Source organism: Fukomys damarensis, unplaced genomic scaffold (genome assembly GCF_012274545.1).
Source record: "Fukomys damarensis isolate Sample0158 unplaced genomic scaffold, DMR_v1.0_HiC HiC_scaffold_1, whole genome shotgun sequence".
Taxonomy (NCBI): Eukaryota; Metazoa; Chordata; class Mammalia; order Rodentia; family Bathyergidae; genus Fukomys; species Fukomys damarensis.
In genome coordinates, this window is record NW_022900913.1 from 49,892,142 (window position 1) to 49,905,655 (window position 13,514).

General features: G+C 34.6%; 1 pseudogene; it reads left to right on the forward strand.

The window, feature by feature from the left end:
- Nucleotides 1–443: 443 nt before the first annotated feature.
- Nucleotides 444–13,514, forward strand: part of LOC117285674 — a 43,882-nt pseudogene continuing 30,811 nt past the window's right edge.

Here is a 13,514-nt window from a genome sequence, read left to right on the forward strand (position 1 = left end):
AAGAAGCACATCAGTGTGCTGAGTGAAATAAAATTCTTCTAACATTAGGCTATATAAGAAACATCACCATTTTTGTATAGAGACACTGAAACTATTTCATTTGCATGTCTCCTTGAATTACATTGTGTTACAAGAGGTCACGGTCTGAATCTCATTCACCAAGAGGAAAGAAGGGGAAGAATGGAGGGATGGAAATTGAGAAGGAAAGAATTGTATCTGTTGTATAATGGGTCTTTGAAAGATTTCTTTAGTTTAATAATTCAATTTGATATAAAATAAGAGCTATCCCTGAAAAATGCATGGTGTATTGTCAACTTTCCTGTGATGAACAAAATAATCTAACACCGCAACTTAAAGAAGAAAAGGTTTATTTGGCTCATGGTTTCAGAGGACTCAATCCATGATTGTCTGGTGCTAAGGCAGAAAAATGATGGTGCAAAGGCATGGCAGAGGAAAGCCGAAGCCACGCAGTTCCTGGTGGCCAGGAGGCAGAGCAGAGGAACAGTGCCAGAAGGGATGAGGACAGGGATCAGATACAGCCCTCAAGGTCATGCCTCTATGAGCACCCTAAAATGTGCTTTACTAATTCCCTAGGTTGCTCCCAAGCTAATCAAGGTGACAATAAGCTTAGCTGTTATATACAGAAAATGTATTATTTTGGATGACACTTGCTAAAATATATAATCTCTCTTCATTGGACATATGATAGCAGAAATTACACGAATAGGGCTTCTAACAAATCATATTATGTACAGGGCTGGGGATTTAGCTCAGTGGCACTGCCACCCACCTCACAAGCACAGGGTCCTGAGTTCGATCTCTGGCACAAAAAAAAAATAAATGATGTATGTACAGTTGTTCTATGTTGCTGACAAGGCAAAAATCAATTTTATGGCTACAAGAAAACTATTTTTTATGAAAATTCAAAACTCATATGTAGTCTTGTCTAGTTGAAAAATCATCCTACCATGTGAGGAGAAACTGAAAAGATTCTTACAGGAAAATCCCAAGTTTCTCTTTAAGAAGCAGTTTTATATTTGTTCAGATAAAGTTAGCATAAAGTTTTCAAAATGTTGTTTTATTTGACTAATTTAATTATATAATGAAGCAAATAATAATTTGATATTCTGTCTTTTGTTTCTTTGTCCTAACTAGTCAAATATCCACTGAAGCAATAAATTATAGGAACTTCCATTTTATGTAACACTTCATTAGTTATGGCACAGTAATTTTATAATCTTAATTAACCTTAAATTAAAAAGATAAAGCACTGGATTTTTAAAAACTATGTTCAGGGCCAGGGATTTAGCTCAGTGATACCACACCTGCCTCGCAGATGCAAGGTCCTGAGTTCAAGCCCTGGTACAAAACAAAAATAAAACAAAAAAACCTACTTTTGAAATCCTCAAAATATGTATGAATGGGATAAACTGGTATTTCAGACTATATATTAAAAGATTTACATAGAGCTGGTTAGGTCAAATTAGACTATAGATTACTAATCCTCTAAAGGAATTATTAGACTGTTACTCTAAGCTAAACATAAGTTAAATCATGTGAAGTTCTCTATTTGATCTACAAAATAATGTTTTCATATAGTACAAACTAAGGAGCCTAAAAACTTCAGATGGAAAAATTATCTTTTGTTTTTCTGTTTTCATTTTGTTGTTTTTGTTGTTGGTTAATTGGCTTTTTCATTAAGTATTTAAATTGTCCTTATCCTCTTAGCCACCTAAACTATTAGTCACTATTTTGCTTCATTTAAAAAAATATTTAAAAATCTGAATGAAGTATAGGTGATCCACAAAGCAACTCAGATGTTACAGAAAATAATTAGCACAGCAAGAGACTGTATACTTTATATACCAGTCCTAATGCCTCAGTGATTCCCATGGCCCAGCAAAGCAACAAAGTTTCCAGGTCTGTGACATTGGATGCCTTCCATCTGCCTCTGGGAGCTGTGGGTTGACATGTATTGGGTTAGATGATCCAGCCCAGCCTGAGGCTCATGCTGGAGATTTGGGAGGGAAGAGTTTGGGAAGAGCTACCTTGGGTAATAGGATTGAAATTAAAATTCTCCACTATTTTTTCAGTGATAATAAAAAGAATACACTTAAATAGGCTTATGATAATGCATACAAGTAAATATTAAAATATTTTTACATTCAATTAAATTAGCAATAAAAGAGGGATATTAAGCACTATAAATCAGGTACATCATTATCAAGCTATATGTACATGAGCTACCTGGCTTTTCAGCCTATTTTCAACATTGGCACATTACCTTTTGTTGTGATTAATTCAAGATTAAGACAGCAATTCTAGAAGGCATCTGAACCTATAAAAGTATAGGGCCCAACAATGAATGTAACTGTACTGTATCCCTAAATGTACCAATAAACTCAATTAAAAAAAAATATATATAGGGCCACTTGTATTCCATAACTGGTAACAGAACTAACCTCCCAAGTGGGAAATATAAACTCTTCTGGAAAAAAAGAACTTATATTAGGGCCAGGGTTTAGTTGAGTGGATCTGCCACCTGCTTCACAAACCCAAGGTCCTGAGTTCGTTCCTGGTACCAAAAAAAAAAAAAAAAAATGAAGATCAATGGGCCACAAAGTCTATATTTTCACATAAAAAGGAATAAAACTTTGTAACTTAGCCACATTAAATTCCAAAATATAAAGTATTCCTATGAACTTATAATAGCTTTATTTTCAAACTATGTCAAATATTTGGTAATCTAATTGACCTATCTCTAAACCTTGTGCTGTGACAAAATACTAGAAATGGAGAATCTTAAAACCAATAGATATAGGTTCACATTTCTGGAGGGTAGAAGTCTGAAATAAAAAACATTCTCCTTCTGAAACCCATAGGAGAGAATCCTTCCTTGCTAATTCTGGTTGCTGATATTCACCGGCAGTCTTTAACATTCCTTGATTTATATACATGCATCAAACTACTCATCAATCTGTCATCATATAACTGCCTTTCCCTTGCACGTCTTTGTATCTCTTTTCCTCTTCTTATAAAGACAACAGACATATGAGGTTAAGAGCTCAACCTATACTAGTATGATTCAACTTAATTAATTATATATGCAGTAATCCTATTTCCAAGTATGGTAACATTCTGGGGTGTTGGGTGCTATAACTTGTATGTATATTTTCGGTGTATCACAATCTAACCCATTTAGCAAATGACAAATGGACATTTCAAATTAGATATAAATCTATCACTTCAAATTTTTTAAAACATTATTTTTCCTACAAAATTTTTCTTTCCTATCATTATTCTCCCTGATCCCTTGGAATAATTTTTAACTTATTCTCACATCCTTCTCTATCTTCTCCCAGTACTCAATAATCATTAACATGTATAAATCTTTCTTTCAAAGCAGATGTTACATCCATTCTTTCTGTCTATTCCACAGCACCAATTCAGCTGAGCCTTTTGATTTTGGTTTGTTGCAAATGTTTCTGAATTGATGCCTGTACTTTCAAGTTTTCCCCACCCAAGCAATCCCTGCTATATACACTGCTTTCTTTACTTCTCTCAATATGTGATGCATTCCCTTAAAAATCCCTGGCTTGGGGCTGGAGATTTTTAGTTCAGTGGTTCTGCCTCCTGCTTCACAAGTGCAAGGTCCCAAGTTTGACCCCCAGTACCAAAAAAAAAAAAAAAAAAAAAAAAACACGGGCCCTTTTTTACCCCTACTTATGATGGTTACATTCCTCTGAAGGGACTTTCATCCACTTTAAAAAAAAAAAAAAGGGCAGCTTGCAAAGCTTATCACGAATATACTTCTTCCAAATAATCTTTCTTAAATTTAAGAATGCCTTGAATCTCCTCTCCTCTCCTCTCCACTTTACTACAGCATCACACTATACTATAGTCCTTGCTTATATATCATTAGCTTATGTAAATTACTGCTATTTCATGTAAATTAAGATTCTTTCTCTACATATATTATAAACTCTTTAAAGATAAATAAGGTTATTCCTGTGCTTCTTTTGTATTCTCCAAAACAGAAAAAAAAAGATCCAGTAATGAGCTTGTGTATTCATTTATTAATACCAAAATGTCCTGCGATTTTGAAAAAGTAATCAAGGGAATGACAATAGAAAGATATGATCTTATTAAAAAATCAAACCCTGCTGGGCATGGTAGTGCACGCCTAAAATTCCAGCACTTGGGAGGCTGAGGCAGGAGGATCGCTGTGAGTTGAGGCCAGCCTGGGCTACATAGTTAGTTCCAGGTCAGTCTCAACTACATAGTGAGACCCTGTCCGATTTTGAAAAAGTAATCAAGGGAATGACAATAGAAAGATATGATCTTATTAAAAAATCAAACCCTGCTGGGCATGGTAGTGCACGCCTAAAATTCCAGCACTTGGGAGGCTGAGGCAGGAGGATCGCTGTGAGTTGAGGCCAGCCTGGGCTACATAGTTAGTTCCAGGTCAGTCTCAACTACATAGTGAGACCCTGTCTCAAAAACACACAAACAAAATATACATATATATATATATATATATATATATATGTATATGTATGTATTCATTTGGAAATGAATGGAAAGTTCAGACAATCTTCAAAAAATAAAATAAAACCAATTCACCAAATAATCACTCTTAAATGATGTTTCCTTTTCATCTTATATCAATCTGTGTAAGCAGAAATGAAAATTATTTTCTCAGTTTATATATAATGTGCAAAGAGATCATTTTATCCCTTGCCATTTTGCAGAATATTTTGCTAAGACCTAGTGAATCTTAGTGCTTAATTTATGTTTTGTAATATAGATAAATCTCTCTGGGGATTTATTGCAGTCTTTGCCCCCACATTTAAGTAGAGACATATATGAAAGTTTGTAGACCAAATAACTTCTGCACATGTAAAAATACACTATCCAGAATTAGCTCAGGGATCTCATGAGATGGACAAAGATTGCTACAAGGTGATAAGAGAAATTACTGTTCTTTCCTCTGCTTTGTGATATAAAGCAAGATTTCATCCAAAATTTGTAGTCTCTAGCAGGCTGCTTATGTACATCTATTCTGCTATGTCAATTAGCAAATAGAACAGTTTTCTTTTCTTTCTACATTATTGTGGAAAAGATTTATTTTGCTGGCAGGGCTTTTATTTCCCCAACACCTGAAACGCCCTCCTTCTCTCTCCCCAACTGGTTTTATATACAAACATGGACATGCATGCACACACATGCACATACATATATACACACACAGACCTTACAGGTTTGAAACAATACTGCAATCATATGTGTGTACATGTGTGTGTGTTTTTAATATATATATATTATTTTTAGATGTGCAGTAAATATTTATATGCTTGCCTTTCCACTTAAGTTTAAATCATGAACATGTCTTACACATTTAAAAATTCCTAATATATGCACTATAGTAGCCAGCACTGTGCTGGAGTCAGTTCTTCCTAACTCATGACAGCTGATTTTATATATTCCCAACTTCATGTTCAGTGACTATATGTCAGTAATTAAATAGACTATAATAAAAAAATTGACACCAAGGAATCTACAAATGCTATAAATCAACATTGTTTTTCTTCAGAGAGCTATTTCACCAACAGGCCACTGACCATCCTATACAGGTTTTGAACTTTTGCTTTTTAAGTTTAGACATTTATCTTACAGAGTATGCTATACCAGTACACACAGAACTAATGATGAGCATTTATAGTACCACTAAAAATATATTTAAGATATTCAGTCATTCATGGCAACAGCTTTCCAACCTAGAATCATAGCCCAACTTGCTAGTGGAGAAGACCCAGGTACTGGTGAATCCTGGCATGACTTACCCAGCCTTCACTGGCCACATTTTGGCACTCTGCCAGTGTTGGACTGGTTCTTCCAACTCCTACTGAGATTCCCTACAGCGCTTTGGAATCTGAGAACAACAGACCCTAGTGCTAAGAAAGGTAGCTTCAAGCAGCACACAGTCATGGAACCTGTGCTGCCTACCACTGAAGTATGGATATGCTTTTATATCAAAGAGATCCCAGACAAGCATGTCATCATTGGCAGTAACTGTTGAAAAACAATATTAAACAGCTAATTATATTTAATTTGTTATTTGAGTATTATTAGGCCATGTAAGATCTGAATGAAATGGCATATATACCTATATAGATATATATAAAGACAGAGAGAGGGATCACCATGAGTTCGAGGCCAGCCTGAAATATGTGTAGTGAGACCCTGCCTCAAAAAAAAAAAAAAAAGATATATATTGGTGATAGGTACTTCCCGCTTTGAATTGGAAGAGTTACTGCATTGATTTGTAAGAATTTTTATAACTGAATATAATAGATACTCTTTATTACATATGATATAAACATTTTCCCATTTTAGTCATTTTCTTAAAATTTTTCTCTTAATAATTTATGACACAAGGAATTCTGTTTAGGGCTTGAGATTTAGCTCAGTGGCACCATGCCTGCCTTGCAAGTACAAGGTCCTGATTTCCATCTCTGGTACAAAAAAAAAAAAATTCTATTCATAGAACTATCTAGGTACTATGATTTGAGCGTGGTGTAGAAATTCTAGTTACTAATTGAATTTCCAACAAATGGAAAATAATTTTAAAATATAGGATTTTTAGAATATAATTTTTGAATTTCAAATAATATCACCTTAGAACACAGTGATTTTAACTGAGATAATTTGTATATTTTTTAAATATTAAATTTTTATTTCTAAAATCAATCTGAGGCATACATTAAATGATTCGCTCCCCTTTCTGTCTCAAAGAGTTTAGCAAAATAAAAAATTTTAAGTGGTCAAGAAAAAATATATGCTAGCCTAGTATGAAAGTTAGAAAGGCAAATATTACTACATTAAACATTAAAATTGGCTATGAGCTTCTAAGTACTCAAAAAAATGGAAAATAGGATTATATCATTTTTGTGGATGACTTAAAAATAAAACAAAAACAGCATGAGGATCAATAGAACAGACTAGAGGATGCAGAAACAACTCCAGACACACTCAGCCACATAGTCTTTGACAAAGGGGCCAAACACCTTCACTGCAAGAAAGATAGCCTCTTTAATAAATGGTGCTGAGAAACTAGCTTTGCAGATGCCCAAGACTGAGACTAGACTATATCTTTCACCATGCAGTAACCTAAAATTGAAATGGATCAAAGATCTAAATATTAAATAAAAAACGCTAAATCTGCTGGAAGAGAGACTAGGTAGAATGCTTAAGGACATAGGAGTAGGTGAAGACTTCATGAATAAAACCCAGACCTCATGGGAAACACTACAAAGAATCAACAGTGGAATCACATCTTATTAAAAAGCTTCTGCACAGCAAGAGAAACCACCAACAGAGTGAAGAAACAATCCACAGTGTGGGAAAAAATTTTTACTAGCTATTCTTCAAACAAAGACCTATTATCTAGAATATATAAAGGACTCAAAATAATCAGATCCCCAAATTTAAAGACCTAATACAAAAATGGACATCTGAAATGAACAGACATTTCTCATCTAAAAAAGTAAAAATAGCAAATAAGTATATGAAAAAATGTTCAACATCACTGGGCATTCATGAAATACAAATGAAAACAACACTGAAATTCCATCTCAATCCAGAAAGAATGGCTGCTATAAAGAAATCAACCAGTAACAAATGCTGGCTGTGAGGAAAAAGAACCCTTCTCCACTGTTGGTGGGAGTGCAGATTGGTGCAACCACTATGGAAATCAGTGTGGAGATTTGTCAAAAAACTAAAACTAGAGGGCCAGGGACTTAGCTCAGTGATTCAGCCACCTGCCTCACAAGTGCAAGAACCTGAGTTCTATCCCTGGGACAAAACAAAACAGCAGCAACAACAACAACAACAAAAAATAATCCTAAAACTATAGGTTACGTTTGACCCAACTATTCCTCTTCTTGGTATCTTATTATAAATAAAAGCATCACACCACAGAGATATATACCCATTCATGTTTATAATGGCACAGTTTTAATAGCTAAATCTTGGAAACGGCCCAAATTCCCATCAATGAATGAATAAATATGTGGAGTTTTTTATACAGTGGAGTACAACTCTGCCATAAACAACGCTGAGCTTCAGACATTTATGGCTAAATGGATGAACCTTGAGACCATATTCTTAAGTGAAATAAATCAGACACATACGTTTAAGTATCACATTTTTTTCTCTAGTGTGAGAAACCAAAAGTAAAAATAAAGACTAAAATATGCACTACATATTGGGAAATGGGAAGAAAATGTTCAAGAACAAGGAAGGAGGGAGGGAGAAAGGAAGGAAGGTAGAAAAAGTGAAAATAGAGGGGAGAAAATGGAAACAAGGCTTTTGCACAAAGGGAGAGATGGGGTGAAGGGGAGGGAGGAATGGGACAAATATAAATAAAAAAATTAATGCTTTTAAATATACAATTTTTCCATAAAAATTCTTCATAATGGGAAGTTAAAAGTAGTGAAAAGTACAAATATGGCAATATATCATAAACCTTAAAAACAGACAAAATACATTTATTCCATGCCAATAGCTCCTTTAATTTATTCTATCATCAACTCAAAAGTCTAAATTCCATCTAAATATCATCTAAACCAGATATAAATGAGACTCGAAGTATAACTGATCCAGAGGCAAATTACTCTCTAGCTGTAAACCTGTGATTTGAAGAAGTTAATAATTTCCAAAATACAGTGGAGGGGCAGGCATAGGAATGCATGCTCCCATTTCAGGGAAAAAGGAATAACTTGTCCTAAATAATTCTAAAACACAACAAGATAAACAAAATTAAATCTTAAGACTAAGAGAATAATTAATTCTTAATTCTTAAGACTAAGAATAATCCTCTTTAACTCCATTTCTCCCCAAAGGCTGCAGTCATCTCACTTCAATTGGCTTGCTGTACAAAGCTCACACTGCAGGTCTCATGAGATGGGGTCAACAACAATGGCTTTCCAAGGCTAAAATTGCACCTTAGAGGTTTTGGGGCCTCCAGGATGAACACATTCTCACAGCTCTGCTGGGTATTGCTCTAGTGGGTCCTCGCAACAGTAGTCTGGCCTCCACAACTGCACTAGGTGTTACCTAAGTGAAGACTCTCTGTGGTGGATGCCCTGTGATAGTTCTGTCTGATCCCAATATTTTCTGATTCATCTTTTGAAATCCAGGCTGAGATAACCATGCTCCCACAGTTCCTGCACTCTGTGTACCCATGGAAATGGCACTGTATGTCTGTTGCCACAGTTTACCATCTGTGCTTTCTAGAAAGATTCTCTAACAGACAACTGGGGTTGCCAAGAAGTGCTGGACTAGGATGCAGGAAGTACAGCCTTGAAATTTTTCTGCCTCCAAAGCACTGGTATTTTTGTTATTGATGCTTTTTATTTTTGTTTTTGTTTTTAAGACAAGGTCTCACTATGTAGTTAAGATTGACCTGGAACTCACTATGTAGCTCAGGCTGGTCTCAACTCACAGCGATCCTCCTGCCTCAGTCTTCCAAGTACTGGGATTACAGGTGTGCACCACCATGCCCGGCCAAAGCACTGGTATTTGCAGACTATTATGGTTGAGGTAGCCTCAAAAGATCAAAATGCATTCAGATTCATTCTTCTATTGTCTTGCTGAATAATATCTAGCTTTCTTCTATCCACATAATCTCCTTATCAAACGTTCATTTGGCCATCCTTGGTGTTCCCTCCCAAATATACATTTTTCATTTTGTACCATGTAGCTAAACTAAGAATGTTCCAAATATTTAAATTCTGCTTCCCTTTTGATTTTGAATTCCATTCTTAATTTGTTTCTTTCAATTTTAACTCTAAGTAATCAAGTGAACCTATTCTGCATTCTCAACACTTTGTTTAGACATTTCTTCCACCAAACACTCTATTTCATTTTTCAAAATGTCTGCCTCCCACAAATCACTAGAATACAAACACAATTTGGCCAAGTTCACTGTCATTTAATAACAAGAATCACTTTTCCTTCAATTTCTAATAATATTACTCATTACAATCTGAGACCATCAGAATAGCTTTCATCATCTATATTTCTAATAATATTCTGCCTATAACTACTTAGGTAATCTCTAAGAGGACTGAAATTATTTCCTATAGCTTTTCTCTTCTCACACGTCCTCACCAGAATCATGGTTAAAGTCCTTTCATGACAACGTACTACAAAACTTTCTGTCCTCAAATCATTACTCAGTTCCAAAGCTGCTTCTACATACACTTTTGGTTATTTGTTATAGCAATACTCCACTTGTTACTATTTTTGGTCTTGGTCTGTTCAAGCTGCTATATAACAAAATATCTTAGACTGGGAAATTTATAAACAACATAAATTTATTGCTCAACTGTTCTAGAGGCTTGGAATTCCAAGATCAAGGCATCAGTAGATTTGGTGTCTGCTGAGGACTCTGCTTCACAGATAACTCTTACTGAATCTTCTCATGGTAAAAAGAAAATGGTCTAAACTCCCTGGGGCTGCTTTTATAAAAGCACTAATCCCATTCCTGATGGGTTTGCCTTCATTAATTACTTCCTAAAAGCCCCACTTCTTAATACTATCATCTTGGTATTAGGTTTCAACATATGAATTCTAGGAGGAACACATGCATTCAGACCACAGTGCAACATATCTTGATTTTTTTAAGTGCAGACTTCATTACAATTAGTAAATGTATATTTGTTTGTTTATTGCCTATCTTTGCCTCTTAGAATTTAAACTCCAGTATTATAGTACAGACTGCACAGATGTAATATAGACTGTTCTTCACATAGTGCCTTGCATAATAAATACAAACAAATATCTGAATACAATATCTAAACAAAAGTTACTTCTAGCTAAAATCATCTGGACAATCATGAATAAGACTCCTCTGTGCCAGTTTTCTCAAATGTGAAGAGATTAAATGATAATGTCATAAACAGCTATGATGCTTAAATTAATTTACTTGCTATGCTTAAGAAAAGACATTCATAATCACTCAGCAAAAAATTAACTATACTATCATTTTATTTATTATTTATATTTTTATTTCTTACATTTTGAGACATCTTTTTTATATGAAATTAGCCAATTCTGATTCTTAATAAATGTTTAAAACATCAGGATAAGAAGATGTTTGTTATTTCTTTATGATGGCATGATCTTGTCTCAAGTGTTTGAGTATTTTACAATGAAAGAAGCAAATACAGCCAAGCAATTTTAAGAACTTAAAAATTACCAAGAGGAAGAAGGTATTATGTGAAATATCATAAAGTATAAGCATGTCCCAAATACAAAGTTCAATATAGCCATTACAATTTACCGCTATTCATTTGGGCGGAGTTAAGAATTAAGACTCAGCGACAATCTACTATCAGAGAAAAAAGAAGCTGTTCGTAGCAACTAAATTTTAATTATCAGAATTTCTCCAGCCTAATATGAACATTTTAACAATATGAGCTATGTAATTTACTAAGTAAACTGTAAATCAACCAGGAAGATGAGCCTTTTAGTTATATCTCCAACCATATATTATCATGCCTGACATTGACGATATCCCACTTTTTCCTTTAAAAAACAACAAACAGAGAATGTTACCAGGCATGGTGTCTCACACCTATAATCCCAACAACACTCAGAGGTTTAACTACAAGGATCACTGCAAATTTGAGGTCAGCCTGAGCTACCTAATGAGTTAATATCCAGTCTGATCTCCAAAACAATACCCTACCTCAAAAAATAAACAAATAAAATGAAAAACCCCTTGTTAAAGCTAGGTGATAAATGTATTAGTCTATTTTTGTATAGATTTGAAATTTTATATTAAAATACTTCTAAATATTTAAATTGCACTCTATTTAATTTTTTCTATAATAAATAATTTGGTAATGAATATCCTTGTACATGAATCTTTGATGATATGGCTTATGTCCTTAAAAGAATTCCTAAAAATTTATCTGATAGATCATAGAAAGTATGTAAATGTTTAAGACTATTGATTCACACTGACAAAATGCCTTTAAGAAATGTTAAGCCTGGGGCCAGGGATTTGTCTCAGTGGTCCCCGGGCCTCTCAAGAAAAGAAAAAAAAGAAATGTTATGCCGGGCCAGGGCCAAGGATTAGTTCAGTAGAGCCACACCTGCCTCACAAGCACAAGGCTGTGAGTTCAACCTCCAGTACCACAAAAAAAAAGAAGAAAGAAAAACAATGTTACGCCATTTTATGCTACCAAATACCAGAGATGTGAAGGCCTATAACAGTGGTGGCAAACCTATGGCACACTGCCTCAGTCTGGATCATTAAAAGCTTTAAAAGGTTTGCCATCACTGGCCTATGACATAATATTTTAACAAGCATTGACTACTAACTTCGTTAATTAACATCTTAACAAGCATCAACTGTTAACTATTTGGCTGTGATGAGCACATGGATTTTGGGGAATCTGATGATTTCACTGGATTTGTTATGGAAAGAAGGACAACAATGCAAGCCAGTTTATATTTTATTTATTTGGAAAGTGGACAATTCAAAATTATCTCATGTTGGCTTGCCACATTACCTCATCTTCCATCTGTAAAGAGTCATTCCTTGGTTCAAAATATGGGGCAATATTATAATACTTGGCATTCACTGATATCAATATAGGTGGACTATTTAATAGAACCTCTAGTACTAAAAAATAAACCTTATTAGCCTGAAGGTTAGTTTGAAAGCTAGGCTTATAGGTACAACTGCCTTTAAATGCAAAAATACATTCATTCAAATTCAAAATAAATGGGAGGGTGGGATGAAGTTCAGTGGTAGAGCATTTGCCTAGGACATGCAAGGCCTTAGGAGGGAATGGGGGGGGACAAGAGATGGAGAATGTAGTACACAGATTACTATTCCTTCATTCTTTACTCATTAACCTATCACGATTAGGCACTTCATATTTACATATTTATATATGTTTGTGGTTTGGGGGATCAAACCCAGGGCCTCATGTATGCTTACAAGTGTTCTACAGGTGAACTATTCCCAGCCACTATCACACAGATTAGAATTTCAGATTTTCTATACAGGTATAGTGTGCCTGTAAAATCAAAATTTTTAAATGACTGACAAGTTGACAGTGTGGTCCTTGTAAACTTCAGATTCATGGTTAGGTCTACCCAACTTGTTGTCTGAGTGATGGAACAGGATACGATATTGTATGGATATGTTTCCCACTGTCCAATTAGGTAATTATCAGCAATCTTATAGAGGTGATAATTATAGTCTGAAAAGGTAATGAAAAGCACCAATAACTCATTTGATGTGCATCTCATATGAATTAAATCATGCATCATCCTGGAAATTCCCAAAGTGAGATTTTTTTTGGGGGGTTAATTTACAAAAAAGAAGTACAGAGAGCCAGGGATTTAGCTCAATGGCACCATGACTGCCTCACTAGAGCAAGGTCCTAAATTTGATTCCCAGTACTGCAAAAAAAAAAAAAAAAAAAAAAAAA